Source organism: Bombina bombina, chromosome 2 (genome assembly GCF_027579735.1).
Source record: "Bombina bombina isolate aBomBom1 chromosome 2, aBomBom1.pri, whole genome shotgun sequence".
In the NCBI taxonomy this organism is placed as follows: Eukaryota; Metazoa; Chordata; class Amphibia; order Anura; family Bombinatoridae; genus Bombina; species Bombina bombina.
The window spans coordinates 738,194,229-738,210,526 of NC_069500.1; positions in this window are offsets into that span (position 1 = coordinate 738,194,229).

The following is a 16,298-nucleotide window of genomic DNA, read 5'->3' on the forward strand; positions in this document are numbered from 1 at the left end:
TACTTGCAGGCAACTAAAGATTTTCGCCAAACTTCTTCCTTGTTTGTCGTTTACTCTGGACAGAGGAGAGGTCAAAAAGCTTCTGCTACCTCTCTCTCTTTTTGGCTTCGTAGCATAATACGTTTAGCCTATGAGACTGCTGGACAGCAGCCTCCTGAAAGAATTACAGCTCACTCCACTAGAGCTGTGGCTTCCACTTGGGCCTTTAAGAATGAGGCCTCTGTTGAACAGATTTGCAAGGCTGCAACTTGGTCTTCGCTTCATACTTTTTCCAAATTTTACAAATTTGACACTTTTGCTTCTTCGGAGGCTATTTTTGGGAGAAAGGTTCTTCAGGCAGTGGTTCCTTCTGTATAATGAGCCTGCCTATCCCTCCCGTCATCCGTGTACTTTTGCTTTGGTATTGGTATCCCAGAAGTAATGATGACCCGTGGACTGATCACACATAACAGAAGAAAACATAATTTATGCTTACCTGATAAATTCCTTTCTTCTGTTGTGTGATCAGTCCACGGCCCGCCCTGTTTTAAGGCAGGTAAATATCTTTTAAATTATACTCCAGTCACCACTTCACCCTTGGTTACTCCTTTCTCGTTGATTCTTGGTCGAATGACTGGGACTGACGTAGAGGGGAGGAGCTATATGCAGCTCTGCTGGGTGAATCCTCTTGCATTTCCTGTTGGGGAGGAGTTATATCCCAGAAGTAATGATGACCCGTGGACTGATCACACAACAGAAGAAAGGAATTTATCAGGTAAGCATAAATTATGTTTTCTAACGCTCACTTCAGACACGACTCTAAATACCGGAGTTAGAAAGATCCCATTGAAAAGATAGGATACGCAATTGACGTAAGGGGATCTGCGGTATGGAAAAGTCGCAGCTGAAAAGTGAGCGTTAGACCCTTTCCTGACTGACTCCAAATACCGGCGGTAGCCTAAAACCAGCGTTAGGAGCCTCTAACGCTGGTTTTCACGGCTACCGCCAAACTCTAAATCTAGGCCTAAATGTTTATGAAACTTTAAATACATCTCTTAAAAATATAATAAGATGAATGTATAGGAATTACTTTGATGTAATATGATGTTAAAAACATACTGTGTTTGATATTGGAGTAATCATGACATGATGATATCCTGTCTGGAATTCAGGTTGTAAGTGATTGATGCAAGAGGTTATGATGGTTTAAATAATCATTTTTATAAGGATATTTGGAATGTAGCTATGAGTATGGTGGGACTGTATTTGTTGGTTGTCTGCTGCCCCCTAGGGGATTTGAATGATATGACAGCCAAATGAATTGTCTGTTGGAACACATGTAAATCCCCATAGCCAATCAAATATCTAAGGGCGGACCAGGGACAGCTCCGAGGGCGAATCACAGATCAGTTTCTGTAAGGGCCTCCCATATTCTCACCAATGATTAAGACAATATAAGCTGTATGTAGGATGAGAGAGGGGGGCTGACTTTGCTGGAGGACTGGTAACTGAGAAAAATTGCCTGCTTTGAAATACAGTTACTATAAGCAAGATTTGACTACCTTCTTATGATCCATATTGCAAATACACTTATTCTCATATGAGGTGGAACAAAAGTTTTGGAAACTGAATTATCGATTTGATCATTTTGGTGAAGTATACGCGATTGTTAAATATATATATATATATATATATATATATATATATATATATATATATATAATATTTAAATCAAAAGGTAGTTAGTGATTATAACTAAACTGCAATTAGCAGATTTAAAAGAAAAATTGTATTTTAACCTTGTATTTCATAGCCTATGTATTGTAAAACTAATCATAAATGTTAAGGAGTTTATCTTTGCATATATATATATATATATATATATATATATATATATATATATACAGGTGGCCCTCGTTTTACAAAGGTTCAATTTACACCGTTTCAGAATAACAACCTTTTTTTCCAGTCATGTGACTGCTATTGAAAAGCATTGAGAAGCAGTGCATTTATTAAAATAGCCAGTAGGTGGAGCTGTCCGCTTGTGTTGCAGCAAAGCCAAGCAAGCTGAAATTAATCAGTTTAACCAGACCTGAGCTATCGAGCAGATTTCAAAGGAACAAGATCTTCCTGTCTATAAATCAGTCCAGATTGCAATGCATAGAAAGAACTGTTTGCAGAAAAATGCAAGTGAAGTCTGTGTTGTGTGATTATTTTATTAGGTTTATAATGCTGTTTAGCAAATGTTTTTGTTCATTTAACTTAGTTTAATTATATATTCTGTGTTATGTGATTATTTTATTAGGTTTATAATGCTGTTTAGCATTTAAAGTCTTCATTTCAAAGCTTTAAAAATAATGTATTAGGTGTTACTTATGACAATTTTGAGAGGGGCCTGGAACCTATCTCCCTCACTTCCCATTGACTTACATTATAAACTGGGTTTCAATTTACAACGGTTTCGATTTACAACCATTCCTTCTGGAACCTAACCCCGGCGTAAACTGAGGGCTACCTGTATTAGAATTGTCTTAATTGGTTTCACTGTCTGGAGATTAGTGGCTCAGATACTGGTCTTATTATGGTATTTTAAATGCATCTCTGTCTTGGAAAATTAAATTGTGAATAAGGCTAGTTCTAAAGGTACATTTCTCCAACATTGGTGTGTCCGGTCCACGGCTTCATCCTTACTTGTGGGATATTCTCTTCCCCTACAGGAAATGGCAAAGAGAGCACCCAGCAAGAGCTGTCCATATAGCTCCCCCTCTGGCTCCGCCCCCCAGTCATTCTCTTTGCCGCTCTGAACAAGTAGCATCTCCACGGGGATGGTAAAAAGTATGTGGTGTTAGTTGTAGTTTTTTATTCTTCTATCAAGAGTTTGTTATTTTAAAATAGTGCCGGTTTGTACTATTTACTCTAAAACAGAAAAGGATGAAGAGTTCTGTTTAAAGAGGAGTATGATTTTAGCAGCAGTAACTAAAATCAATTGCTGTTCCCACGCAGGACTGTTGAGCCCAGAGAACTTCAGTTAGGGGGAACAGTTTGCAGACTTTTCTGCTCAAGGTATGATCAGTCATATTTCTAACAAGACATGCTAATGGTAGAAGACTGTCATTTTTCCCTTAAGGGGTAAGTAAGCCATTTTCTCAGACTCATAACAGATTAAGGCTTACAAATGGGCTATACACTGGTTGACACTATTGTGGGCTAAATCGATTGTTTTATTTCATATTTTAATGGCATTTAGAGTGTTTTGTGCACTTAAAAGCTCTTTGGGAACGTTTTTTATCGCCTGGCATTGAGTTAGACGGCTATTTCAGTCAGGAATGCCCCTTCACTCCGGTATGCAGAGGAAGGAGGCCCCGTTTTCGCTCCTCAATTGCGCAGTTTACTTTCATGGCAGTGCATGCAGCTTCATGTGAGGGGTCCTGTGGCATCCTAAAACGGACTCTGGAAGGTTTATTTCATTGCTGAATAACTCTCAGGGAAGGTAAAAAGCCGCAGCAAGGCTGTGGCTGTGATTGTAGTGTACTAAAATTGTCTAATTGAACAAATAGCTCCGGTTTGCTCATTTTAAGGGTTAAAGTCTTGAAACTTGGTGTGCAATACTTTCAGGGACTCTGGGGTAAACATTTTGTAAAAATCGGACATTGCCTTCATTGTTTTTCAATATATCAGAAATAAAGTGTGCCTGTTTATTATTTAAAGGGACAGTAACGCTTTTCTTTAAAAACGCTTTTATTGCATTATTAGCCTGCCAAATTCTGTCTAACAAGTCTATACCTTCAGATGGCTTATGTTCTGTGTGTATGAAAGCCAAGGTGGTTCCCCCAATTAATGTTTGTGCAAATTGTGTCATAGCGTCCAAACAAAGTATGGACAGTACTGCCACATTGAATAAGATTGCCCAAGATGATTCTTCTAATGAAGGTAGTGGGGATAGTTCCTCATCCTCTCCTTCTGTGTCAACACCAGTTTTGCCCGCGCAGGCGATACCTAGTACATCTAGCGCGCCAATGCTTGTTAGTATGCAACTATGCAACAGTTAACAGCAGTAATGGATAATTCAATAGCAAATCTGTTATCCAAACTGCCATCCTACCCTAGAAAGTGCGACAGCTCAGTTTTAAATACAGAAGATGAGCAGGTTGGCGCTGAGGACAATTTATCAGTTATACCCTCACATAAATCTGAATTGGCAGTGAGGGAGGGCCTGTCTGAGGGGGAAATTTCTGATTCAGGAAAAGTTTCTCAGCAGGCAGACACTGATGTCGTAAAATTTAAATTTAAGTTAGAACATCTCCGCGCCCTGCTTAAGGAGGTCCTAACTACTCTTGATGACTGTGATTCTTTGGTAATTCCAGAGAAATTGTGCAAGATGGAAAAATTCTTAGAGGTTCCCGTGCACGCTGATGCCTTTCCGATACCCAAGCGGGTGGTGGATATAGTGACTAAGGAGTGGGAAAAGCCAGGTATACCTTTTGTTCCTCCTCCTATATTCAAGAAAATGTTCCCCATTGTTGACCCCAGAAGGGACGCATGGCAAACGGTTCCTAAGGTTGAGGGGGCAGTGTCAACGTTAGCTAAGCGCACAACTATTCCTATTGAGGACTGTTGCGCTTTTAAAGATCCTATGGATAAAAAATTGGAAGGATTGCTAAAAAAGATATTTGTTCAGCAAGGCTTCCTGCTTCAACCAATCTCGTGCATTATTCCTGTCACCTCGGCAGCGTATTTTTGGTTCGAGGAACTAGAAAATTCGCTCCAAAAAGAGACTCCATATGATGAAGTTATGGACAGAATTCACGCACTAAAGTTGGCTAATTCCTTTATTTGGGATGCCGCTTTCCAATTGGCTAAGTTAGCGGTTAAAAATTCAGGGTTTGCAATAGTGGCACGCAGAGCGCTTTGGCTGAAATCCTGGTCGGATGTGTTGTCCAAGAATAAATTGCTTATTATTCCTTTCAAGGGTAAGACCCTTTTCGGGCCGGAATTGAAAGAAATTATTTCAGACATTACTGGTGGAAAGGGACATGCCCTCCCACAGGATAGGCCTTTCAAGGCTAAGAACAAATCTAATTTTCGTTCCTTTCGCAATTTCAGGAACGGACCGATTCCTAACTCTGCGGCCTCCAGACAAGAAGGCAACTCTTCCCAGCCTAAGCCAGCATGGAAACCATTGCAAGGCTGGAACAAGGGTAAACAGACCAAGAAGCCTGCTGCTGCTACCAAGTCAGCATGAAGGGGTAGCCCCCGATCCGGGACCGGATCTAGTAGGGGGCAGACTTTCTCTCTTCGCTCAGGCTTGGGCAAGAAACGTTCAGGATCTCTGGGCACTAGAAATAGTCTCTCAGGGGTATCTTCCAGAGTTCAAGGAACTTCCTCCAAGGGGAAGGTTCCACATGTCTCGCTTATCTTCAGACCAGATAAAGAGACAGGCATTCTTACATTGCGTAGGAGACCTATTAAAAATGGGAGTGATAAACCCAGTTCCAACAGCGGAACAAGGTCTGGGTTTTTACTCAAACCTGTTTGTAGTTCCCAAAAAAGAGGGAACTTTCAGGCCAATTCTGGATCTAAAAATTCTAAACAAATTCCTCAGAGTTCCATCATTCAAAATGGAAACCATTCGGACAATTTTACCAACAATCCAGGAGGGTCAATATATGACTACCGTGGACTTAAAGGATGCCTACCTGTATATTCCTTTCCACAAAGATCATCATCAGTTCCTGAGGTTCGCCTTCATGGACAAACATTTCCAGTTCGTGGCTCTTCCGTTCGGTTTAGCCACTGCTCCCAGAATCTTCACAAAGGTGCTAGGGTCCCTTCTAGCGGTTCTACGACCGAGGGGCATTGCTGTAGCACCTTACCTAGACGACATTCTAATCCAAGCGTCGTCTCTTTCCAAAGCAAAGGCTCATACAGACATTGATCTAGCCTTTCTCAGATCTCACGGGTGGATGGTGAACGTAGAAAAGAGTTCCCTGTCTCCGTCAACAAGAGTTCCCTTTTTGGGAACAATAATAGATTCTTTAGAAATGAAGATCTTCCTGACAGAGGTAAGAAAGTCAAAGCTTCTAAACGCTTGTCAAGTTCTTCACTCTATTCTTCAGCCTTCCATAGCTCAGTGCATGGAAGTAGTAGGATTGATGGTTGCAGCAATGGACATAGTTCCTTTTGCTCAAATTCATCTAAGACCATTACAACTGTGAATGCTCAATCAGTGGAATGGGGACTATGCAGACTTGTCTCCCCAGATTCAAGTAGACCAGGTAACCAGGGATTCTCTCCGCTGGTGGTTGTCTCACGATCACCTGTCTCAAGGAATGAGTTTCCGCAGACCAGAATGGGTCATTGTCACGACCGACGCCAGTCTCTTAGGCTGGGGTGCGGTCTGGGACTCTCTGAAAGTTCAAGGTCTATGGTCTCGAGAAGAGTCTCTTCTCCCTATAAACATTTTAGAACTGAGAGCGATATTCAATGCGCTCCTGGCGTGGCCTCACCTAGCAAAGGCCAAATTCATAAGGTTCCAGTCGGACAACATAGCGTACATCAATCATCAGGGGGGAACAAAGAGTTCCTTAGCGATGAGAGAGGTATCCAAGATCATCAAATGGGCGGAGGATCACTCCTGCCACCTATCTGCAATTCACATCCCAGGAGTGGACAACTGGGAGGCGGATTATTTGAGTCGTCAGACTTTTCATCCGGGGGAGTGGGAACTCCACCCAGAGGTTTTTGCCCAGTTAACTCAACTATAGGGTATTCCAGATATGGATCTGATGGCGTCTCGCCAGAACGCAAAGGTTCTTCGATACGGGTCCAGATCCAGGGATCACAAGGCGACACTGGTGGATGCATTAGTGGCGCCTTGGTCGTTCAACCTAGCTTATGTATTTCCACCGTTTCCTCTCCTTCCCAGGCTTGTAGCCAGGATCAAACAGGAGCAGGCCTCGGTGATTCTAATAGCCCCTGCGTGACCATGCAGGACTTGGTATGCAGACCTGGTGAATATGTCATCGGCTCCACCATGGAAGCTACCTTTGAGGCAGGATCTTCTAGTACAAGGTCCGTTCGAACATCCAAATCTAGTCTCTCTCCAACTGACTTCTTGGAAATTGAACGCTTGATTCTATCTAAGCGTGGGTTTTCAGATACAGTCATAGATACTCTGGTTCAAGCCAGAAAACCTGTAACTAGGAAGATTTACCATAAGATATGGCAAAAATATATCCGTTGGTGTGAATCCAAGGGATTCCCTTGGAGTAAAATTAAAATTCCTAGGATACTTTCCTTTCTCCAAGGTCTGGATAAAGGTTTGTCAGCTAGTTCCTTAAAAGGACAGATATCTGCTCTGTCTGTTTTGTTACACAAACCTCTGGCAGCAGTGCCAGATGTACAGGCGTTTGTACAGGCGTTAGTTAGAATCAAGCCTGTTTACAGACCCATGACTCCTCCTTGGAGTCTAAATTTAGTTCTTTCAGTTCTTCAGGGGGTTCCGTTTGAACCCATGCATTCCATAGATATTAAGTTACTATCTTGGAAAGTTCTGTTTTTGGTTGCTATTTCTTCTGCTAGAAGAGTTTCTGAATTATCTGCTTTGCAGTGTACTTCTCCCTATCTGGTATTCCATATAGATAAGGTAGTTTTACGTACCAAGCCTGGTTTTCTTCCAAAGGTCGTTTCCAACAGGAATATTAACCAGGAAATTGTTGTTCCTTCTCTGTGTCCGAATCCAGTTTCAAAGAAGGAACGCTTGTTACACAATCTAGATGTGGTCCGTGCTTTAAAGTTCTATTTAGAAGCAACAAAGGATTTCAGACAGACATCATCTTTGTTTGTTGTGTATTCTGGTAAGGGGAGAGGGCAGAAAGCTACTGCTACCTCTCTTTCTTTTTGGCTGAAAAGCATCATCCGATTGGCTTATGAGACTGCCGGACGGCAACCTCCTGAACGAATTACAGCTCATTCTACTAGAGCTGTGGCTTCCACATGGGCTTTCAAGAACGAGGCTTCTGTTGATCAGATCTGTAAGGTAGCGACTTGGTCTTCTCTGCATACTTTTGCCAAATTTTACAAATTCGATACTTATGCTTCTTCGGAGGCTATTTTTGGGAGAAAGGTTTTGCAAGCCGTGGTGCCTTCCGTTTAGGTAACCTGGTTTGCTCCCTCCCTTCATCCGTGTCCTAAAGCTTTGGTATTGGTTCCCACAAGTAAGGATGAAGCCGTGGACCGGACACACCAATGTTGGAGAAAACAGAATTTATGTTTACCTGATAAATTTCTTTCTCCAATGGTATGTCCGGTCCACGGCCCGCCCTGGTTTTTAACCAGGTTTGAAAAATGTCTTTCTTTATACACTACAGTCACCACGGCACCCTATAGTTTCTCCTTTTTCTCCTAACCGTCGGTCGAATGACTGGGGGGCGGAGCCAGAGGGGGAGCTATATGGACAGCTCTTGCTGGGTGCTCTCTTTGCCATTTCCTGTAGGGGAAGAGAATATCCCACAAGTAAGGATGAAGCCGTGGACCGGACACACCGTTGGAGAAAGAAATTTATCAGGTAAACATAAATTCTGTTTTTATGATCTTTGCATAGCATATTTTAATAATTTAAACGTGAATAGTATTGATTCATATCTGGCTTCCTACAAATATATTTCAATGTGTTTATAAATATTAACTAATAAAAAAACTTTCGGCTAGATTTAGAGTTTTGCGGCCAAAGGGGTGCGTTAGCTACGCGTGTTTTTTTCTCCCCGCACCTTTTAAATAACGCTGGTATTTAGAGTTCTCTGAAGGGCTGCGTTAGGCTCCAAAAAGGGAGCGTAGAGCATAATTTACTGCCACTTCAACTCTAAATACCAGCGTTGCTTACGGTAGCGGCCAGCTTGAAAAACGTGCTCGTGCACGATTCCCCCATAGGAAACAATGGGGCAGTTTGAGCTGAAAAAAACCTAACACCTGCAAAAAAGCAGCGTTCAGCTCCTAACGCAGCCCCATTGTTTCCTATGGGGAAACAGTTTCTAAGTCTGCACCTAACACCCTAAGATGTACCCCGAGTCTAAACACCCCTAACCTTACACTTATTAACCCCTAATCTGCCGCCCCCGCTATCGCTGACCCCTGCATATTATTATTAACCCCTAATCTGCCGCTCCGGACACCGCGGCAACCTACATTATCCCTATGAACCCCTAATCTGCTGCCCCCAACGTCGCTGACACTTACATAATATTTATTAACCCCTAATCTGCCCCCCCCCAACGTTGCTGCTACCTTACCTACACTTATTAACCCCTAATCTTCCGACCGGACCTCGCCGCCCAAACCCTATAATAAATTTAATTAACCCCTAATCTGTCCTCACTAACATCGGCGACACCTAACTTCAAGTATTAACCCCTAATCTGCTGACCGGACCTGTCAGGGATTTATCTCTTTTCATGCTGTACCTTTAAGAAAGTGAACTCACTAGCCCTATTTAAGGCTCCTCCCAACAGAACTCATTGCTTGGTAATTTGTTGCTCAGTGACAAGCTGCTTCTGAAGAGACCTAGCCGTTTATACAACTCTGTATTTCACTTCATTGCTCTCTAAACTCACCCTGAGTTTCTGCATGCTCGAATCAACCTGCAGATGCTCTTTTGTGCCTGAAGATTTTCACCGTTTATTCCAGTCAGAGACTTCTCTGTCTCTCTCCTGTATTGAAGTTACTCCCTGCAGCGTGTGACGTCACGCCCGACATTCTCCCGCCGCGGTTCTCTGTCAGGCTCGCTGTGATACAGCTGGGACTGTTTGCTGTCTGGTAAAAGTATTACTCTGCTCAATTGCCATCTCCTGTAATACTGGTCTGTATATATTGCATTGTATGAACTGTGTGTACTACTGCAACTTCATTATACTCAAGATTGCCATATTAACTGTGTAACTCTCACCTGCTGGGGATTCATATACGCTTCAGATGACAAATATGCACTACACTATTTCTTCTACTTACTAACTTGCATACAAATATCTGTGACAAAGATTCATATTGCTACCATTTCTCATAAACGGACTTCCTAAGCATACTTCAGTTTTTATCACAATTTACCTTCATATCTGCTTGCAAATAACTGTTTGTATAACTTCAACTTCACCTGTTTCATGAGATTAACACAGCTTCTTATGCTTTAATTGAACAAGTTTGGAAATAACTAATATTCATTTTCAAATTATGGTTTACATAATGCCCTCAGCTTGATTTTTTCATTCAGATAACAAAAGTACTGTGTGATTTTTGGTGTGTTTGCTAAAGCCTGCTGCATAAACTATTTTACACTGCTTGTGTGAGTGAATCAAGGCACCTGCAGTAATTATCTCTTTCACTACTGTTGAAGTTACATTCCTCTAAGAATTACTCTCCTTTCTGCTGCTAGCAGTCATTGTTGCGTGAAGGTTCCGTTTTCACTCAGCTACCCTGCTGTAGTGACCCTCAGATCAATGAGCATATCAGGGTTCCCTTAAGTTCAATCTGTGGGAATCCGAGGTAAGGTGTGAGACTGAGTGGTCCTACATTAGCAGTAAGCTGTTGTAGTAGTGTTTTCTAAAAGAACTTAGCAAATCCTAACATATTACCAAGCCTTAAAAAAAAAAAAAAAAAAGAATACTACTAACAGCTAAAATCATGGATATAAGTGAACTGTCCAGGAGAGTTGGTTCTCTAGCTCAGAGTATGGATCACATGATTCAAGGCTTAAGGGATATTCAATTAGAGAATCAGAATATAATTTTTTTTATTAATGATCACCTTGCTAACAAAACTCATAATGTTGAGTCAACCCCCAGAACCCATTGTTAGTCCGCCTGAAAAGTTCTCTGGGGACAGATCGATGTTCAGGGATTTCAGGAATTCCTGCACTCTGATTTTTACTTTGAAACCTAAGTCATACCCAACTGACAGGATTAGAGTTCTAACTGTAATTTCATTTCTCAGAGGTGAGGCCAGGTCTTGGGCCAATGCTTTTTATGAAAAAGATGATCCCATCCTAAATTCCCTAGAAGATTTTTTTTCTGCTATGTCTCTCTTATATGAGGATCACAATAAAAAAAATACTGCTGAAACTGCCATTAGATCTTTAAGGCAGGGCAAAAGAATGGTAGAAGATTACATTACTGAATTCAAAAGATGGGCTCCTGACACCCTTTGGAATATTCCTGCTCTACGCAATCAGTTCCGTTTGGGGCTCACTGATGCAGTTAAGGATGAGTTGGCAAGGGGTGTGATTCCAGAGGACTTGGATGCCTTGATGACTCTCTCTATTGGCATAGATTGTCGACTTAGGGAAAGGAAGTCAGAAAGATCTTATTCGGAGAATACCACCAGAAGGACTCCCAATTATTATCACTCAACTCCTTCCACAGTATCCACTAGATCCATAGAAGAACCCATGGATGTTGCAGTTATTAGGGGAACCTTAAGACCTGAAGAGAAAGCAAGGCGTAAGCTTCTAAACTTATGTTTATACTGTGCTGAAAAGAACCATGGAGTTAGGGACTGTCCCTCTCTGATTCGACAAAAGAAGGGTAAGACTTCATCTAATGACCATACAGTTAATTTGGTTAACAGCATAAAATCTCATCTATCTATTTATGTTTCCTTACAGTGGTCCCAGCAGAAGATAAACGTTCAGGCCATAATTGACTCTGGGGCTTCTGGGAATTTTGCTGATAACACTTTTGTTGTTAATAATCACATACCACTAATAAAAAAGAATGTTGCACTAGCTATTCGTCTGGTTGACGGTTCATTCTTTAGCTCTGGTCCCATAACTCACCACACTATCCCACTCAAAGTGGTTACCCCTTCAGGTCACACAGAGCTTATTTCGTTTGATGTCCTTCCATCTTCTGTTTATCCACTAATTCTTGGATTGAATTGGTTAATAAAACATAACCCCACTATTTCGTGGTCTACAGCATCAGTGGTTTTCGATTCAAATCATTGTAAGCAATCCTGTTTTGGGGTACACACACTTTGTCAAATCACTGAACATAAGTTACCAGAATGCTATAGTGAGTTTGCTGATGTTTTTGATAAAAAAGAGGCTGAGTCCTTACCTCCACACAGAGACTATGACTGTCCTATTGATCTTATACCTGGAAGCTCCATACCATACGGTCATATATATCCGTTGTCACAGCCAGAGTTAAATCATTTAAAAGAATATTTAGATGACAACTTGAAAAAAGGGTTTATTAGACCTTCTACCTCCTCTGCAGCTGCAGCAATGTTCTTTGTAAAAAATAAAGATGGTAGTCTTAGGCCTATTATCGATTATAGGCAGTTGAACAAATGCACAAAAAAGAACAGATACCCCCTGCCCCTCATACCTGAACTTATTGAACGTTTACAAGGTGCCACAGTTTTTACTAAACTAGACCTCAGAGGTGCCTATAATTTGATCAGGATGAGGGCAGGGGATGAATGGTTAACTGCATTCCGTACTAGATACGGTTTGTATGAATACACTGTAATGCCCTTCGGGTTGTGCAATGCCCCAGCGACATTTCAATGTTTTATAAATGATGTCTTTCATGATTTGTTAGATGTCTGTATTGTCGTATACTTGGATGACATCTTGGTTTATTCAAATTCTCTACAGGCTCACATTGTACATGTCAAACAAGTATTAACACGTTTAAGGGCACACCATCTCTATGCAAAGCTTGAAAAGTGTATTTTTAACACAAACACCATATCATTCCTTGGATATTGCATCTCACCAGCTGGAATTTCAATGGAGTCAAGCAAAGTGGACGCTATCACTAACTGGCCTATTCCACGTAATAAAAAAGATGTTCAAAGATTCCTTGGCTTTGCGAACTTTTATAGAAAGTTCATTAAAGATTTCTCTCTTACTGTCAGACCTCTCACTACGCTAACACGTAAGCAAGTTAAGTTTGTTTGGAATCAAGATGCTGATCATTCCTTTAACATTCTAAAAAGTAAATTTGTCTCAGCCCCTATTTTACAATTTCCAGATCCCACATGTCAATTTACGCTGGAAGTTGATGCTTCTGAGTTTGCGGTGGGGGCTGTTTTATCTCAAAGACATTCTGATAAAGAACCTTTGCATCCTGTCTCCTACTATTCTAGAACCATGAGTTCAGCGGAGATTAATTATGGAATTGGTGATAAAGAACTTCTTGCAATCAAATCAGCTTTGGAGTTTTGGCGACACCTCCTGGAGGGTGCAACATATCCAATCACCATCTATACTGATCACCGTAATTTAGAATATTTAAAATCAAACAAGACCCTTACTGCTCGCCAGGTTCGATGGAGTTTGTTCTTTTCTCGTTTTGATTACGTTATAACTTATAGACCAGGATCCAAAAATATGAAAGCCGATGCTCTTTCTAGAAAAGACCCTCGTCCTACTGATGTGGTTTCTCCTTCATCTATCATACCTTCGGATAGAATTATTTGTCTAACAACTGATTTTAAAACCACTCTACAAGAACATTTAAGGTATGATTCATCTTTGGATCAATTGGATGTACTAAAACATTCGGACAACTTATACTACCATGGCACTCTATTATATATACCTCCTTCTCTCAGGAATGAGGTACTTACCTTTGCCCACGACTCCTTGTTGGCTGGTCATCCTGGAGTTCATAGAACTGCTCATTTGATTAAAAGGAATTATTGGTGGCCTAAGATGCATGATACTATTCAACAGTACATTGAATCCTGTGCGGTATGTACAACTAAGAAACATCAGCATAAGAGTCCCTATGGTTACCTTCTCTCCTTACCAGTACCAGATAGACCTTGGGCAGCGATTGCTATGGATTTCATTGTTGATCTACCTTCATCTGCTAATTATAACACCATATTAGTAGTAGTGGACTTATTTTCTAAAATGGCACATTTCCTACCACATAGAGGATTGCCTACAGCTTCAGAAACTGCCTCACTTTTTCTGAATCACATTGTGAAATTACATGGTCTACCTGAGTCAATTACCACAGATAGAGGTACGCAATTCACTTCAAGGTTTTGGAATCAACTGTGCTCCTCTCTCAACATTTCCAAACGTTTGAGTACCGCTTATCATCCACAAACGAATGGTCAAACAGAAAGGACAAATCAAACATTAGAGCAGTACCTTCGTTGCTACTGCACCCAACAACAAGATAACTGGCATTCTCTACTTGCTACTGCCGAATTTGCCCATAATAATGCTGTAAATTCGTCAACTAAAATGACACCATTTTACATCAACTATGGATTTCATCCTTCATATTACCCAAATCGGACCAACAATTCTGACATGCCTATAGTCAATGATCTTGTTAACACCATTGCCACTAATTTCACAACATTGAAACAAGTCTTACAAGAAGCTCAGGCTGTTCAGAAACACCACTATGATCTACGTAGATCCAAGCCCCCAGATTACAAGATTGGCGACAAAGTCTGGTTAAGCACTAAACATTTAAGGTTACAAGTTCCTTCTAAAAAACTCGCTTCTCTATATTTAGGGCCTTATCCAATACAAAAGGTCGTCAATGTTAATGCTGTAACACTTCAGCTACCAGATTCTCTAAAGATACATCCTACATTCCACGTTTCTCTCTTGAAACTGTACAGTACAATCAGAGACACGACTCAGAATGACACGGTGGATCCTTCAGTTATTGATGGCATGTAGTATGAGATTGAGTCTATCCTAGACTCTCGTTACCATCATAATCAACTTCAATATCTTGTCAGTTGGAAAGGGTTTGGTCCGGAGGAGGACTCTTGGGAACCTTCCACTAATGTCTCTGCTCCCCGTCTTGTCTCCTTGTTTCATCGTAGGAATCCTGATCGTCCTGGTCCTTGATCCGCGGAGCGGCTCCTTGAGGGGGGTGTCCTGTCAGGGATTTATCTCTTTTCATGCTGTACCTTTAAGAAAGTGAACTCACTAGCCCTATTTAAGGCTCCTCCCAACAGAACTCATTGCTTGGTAATTTGTTGCTCAGTGACAAGCTGCTTCTGAAGAGACCTAGCCGTTTATACAACTCTGTATTTCACTTCATTGCTCTCTAAACTCACCCTGAGTTTCTGCATGCTCGAATCAACCTGCAGATGCTCTTTTGTGCCTGAAGATTTTCACCGTTTATTCCAGTCAGAGACTTCTCTGTCTCTCTCCTGTATTGAAGTTACTCCCTGCAGCGTGTGACGTCACGCCCGACATTCTCCCGCCGCGGTTCTCTGTCAGGCTCGCTGTGATACCGCTGGGACTGTTTGCTGTCTGGTAACAGTATTACTCTGCTCAATTGCCATCTCCTGTAATACTGGTCTGTATATATTGCATTGTATGAACTGTGTGTACTACTGCAACTTCATTATACTCAAGCTTGCCATATTAACTGTGTAACTCTCACCTGCTGGGGATTCATATACGCTTCAGATGACAAATATGCACTACACTATTTCTTCTACTTACTAACTTGCATACAAATATCTGTGACAAAGATTCATATTGCTACCATTTCTCATAAACGGACTTCCTAAGCATACTTCAGTTTTTATCACAATTTACCTTCATATCTGCTTGCAAATAACTGTTTGTATAACTTCAACTTCACCTGTTTCATGAGATTAACACAGCTTCTTATGCTTTCATTGAACAAGTTTGGAAATAACTAATATTCATTTTCAAATTATGGTTTACATAATGCCCTCAGCTTGATTTTTTCATTCAGATAACAAAAGTACTGTGTGATTTTTGGTGTGTTTGCTAAAGCCTGCTGCATAAACTATTTTACACTGCTTGTGTGAGTGAATCAAGGCACCTGCAGTAATTATCTCTTTCACTACTGTTGAAGTTACATTCCTCTAAGAATTACTCTCCTTTCTGCTGCTAGCAGTCATTGTTGCGTGAAGGTTCCGTTTTCACTCAGCTACCCTGCTGTAGTGACCCTCAGATCAATGAGCATATCAGGGTTCCCTTAAGTTCAATCTGTGGGAATCCGAGGTAAGGTGTGAGACTGAGTGGTCCTACATTAGCAGTAAGCTGTTGTAGTAATGTTTTCTAAAAGAACTTAGCAAATCCTAACAGGACCTCACTGCTACTCTAATAAATGTATTAACCCCAAAAGCTAAGCCTAACCATAACACCCCCCTAAGTTAAATATAATTTTATTCTAACAAAATAAATTATTTCTTATTAAATAAATTAATCCTATTTAAAGCTAAATACTTACCTGTAAAATAAACCCTAATATAGCTACAATATAATGAATAATTATATTGTAGCTATTTTAGGATTTATATTT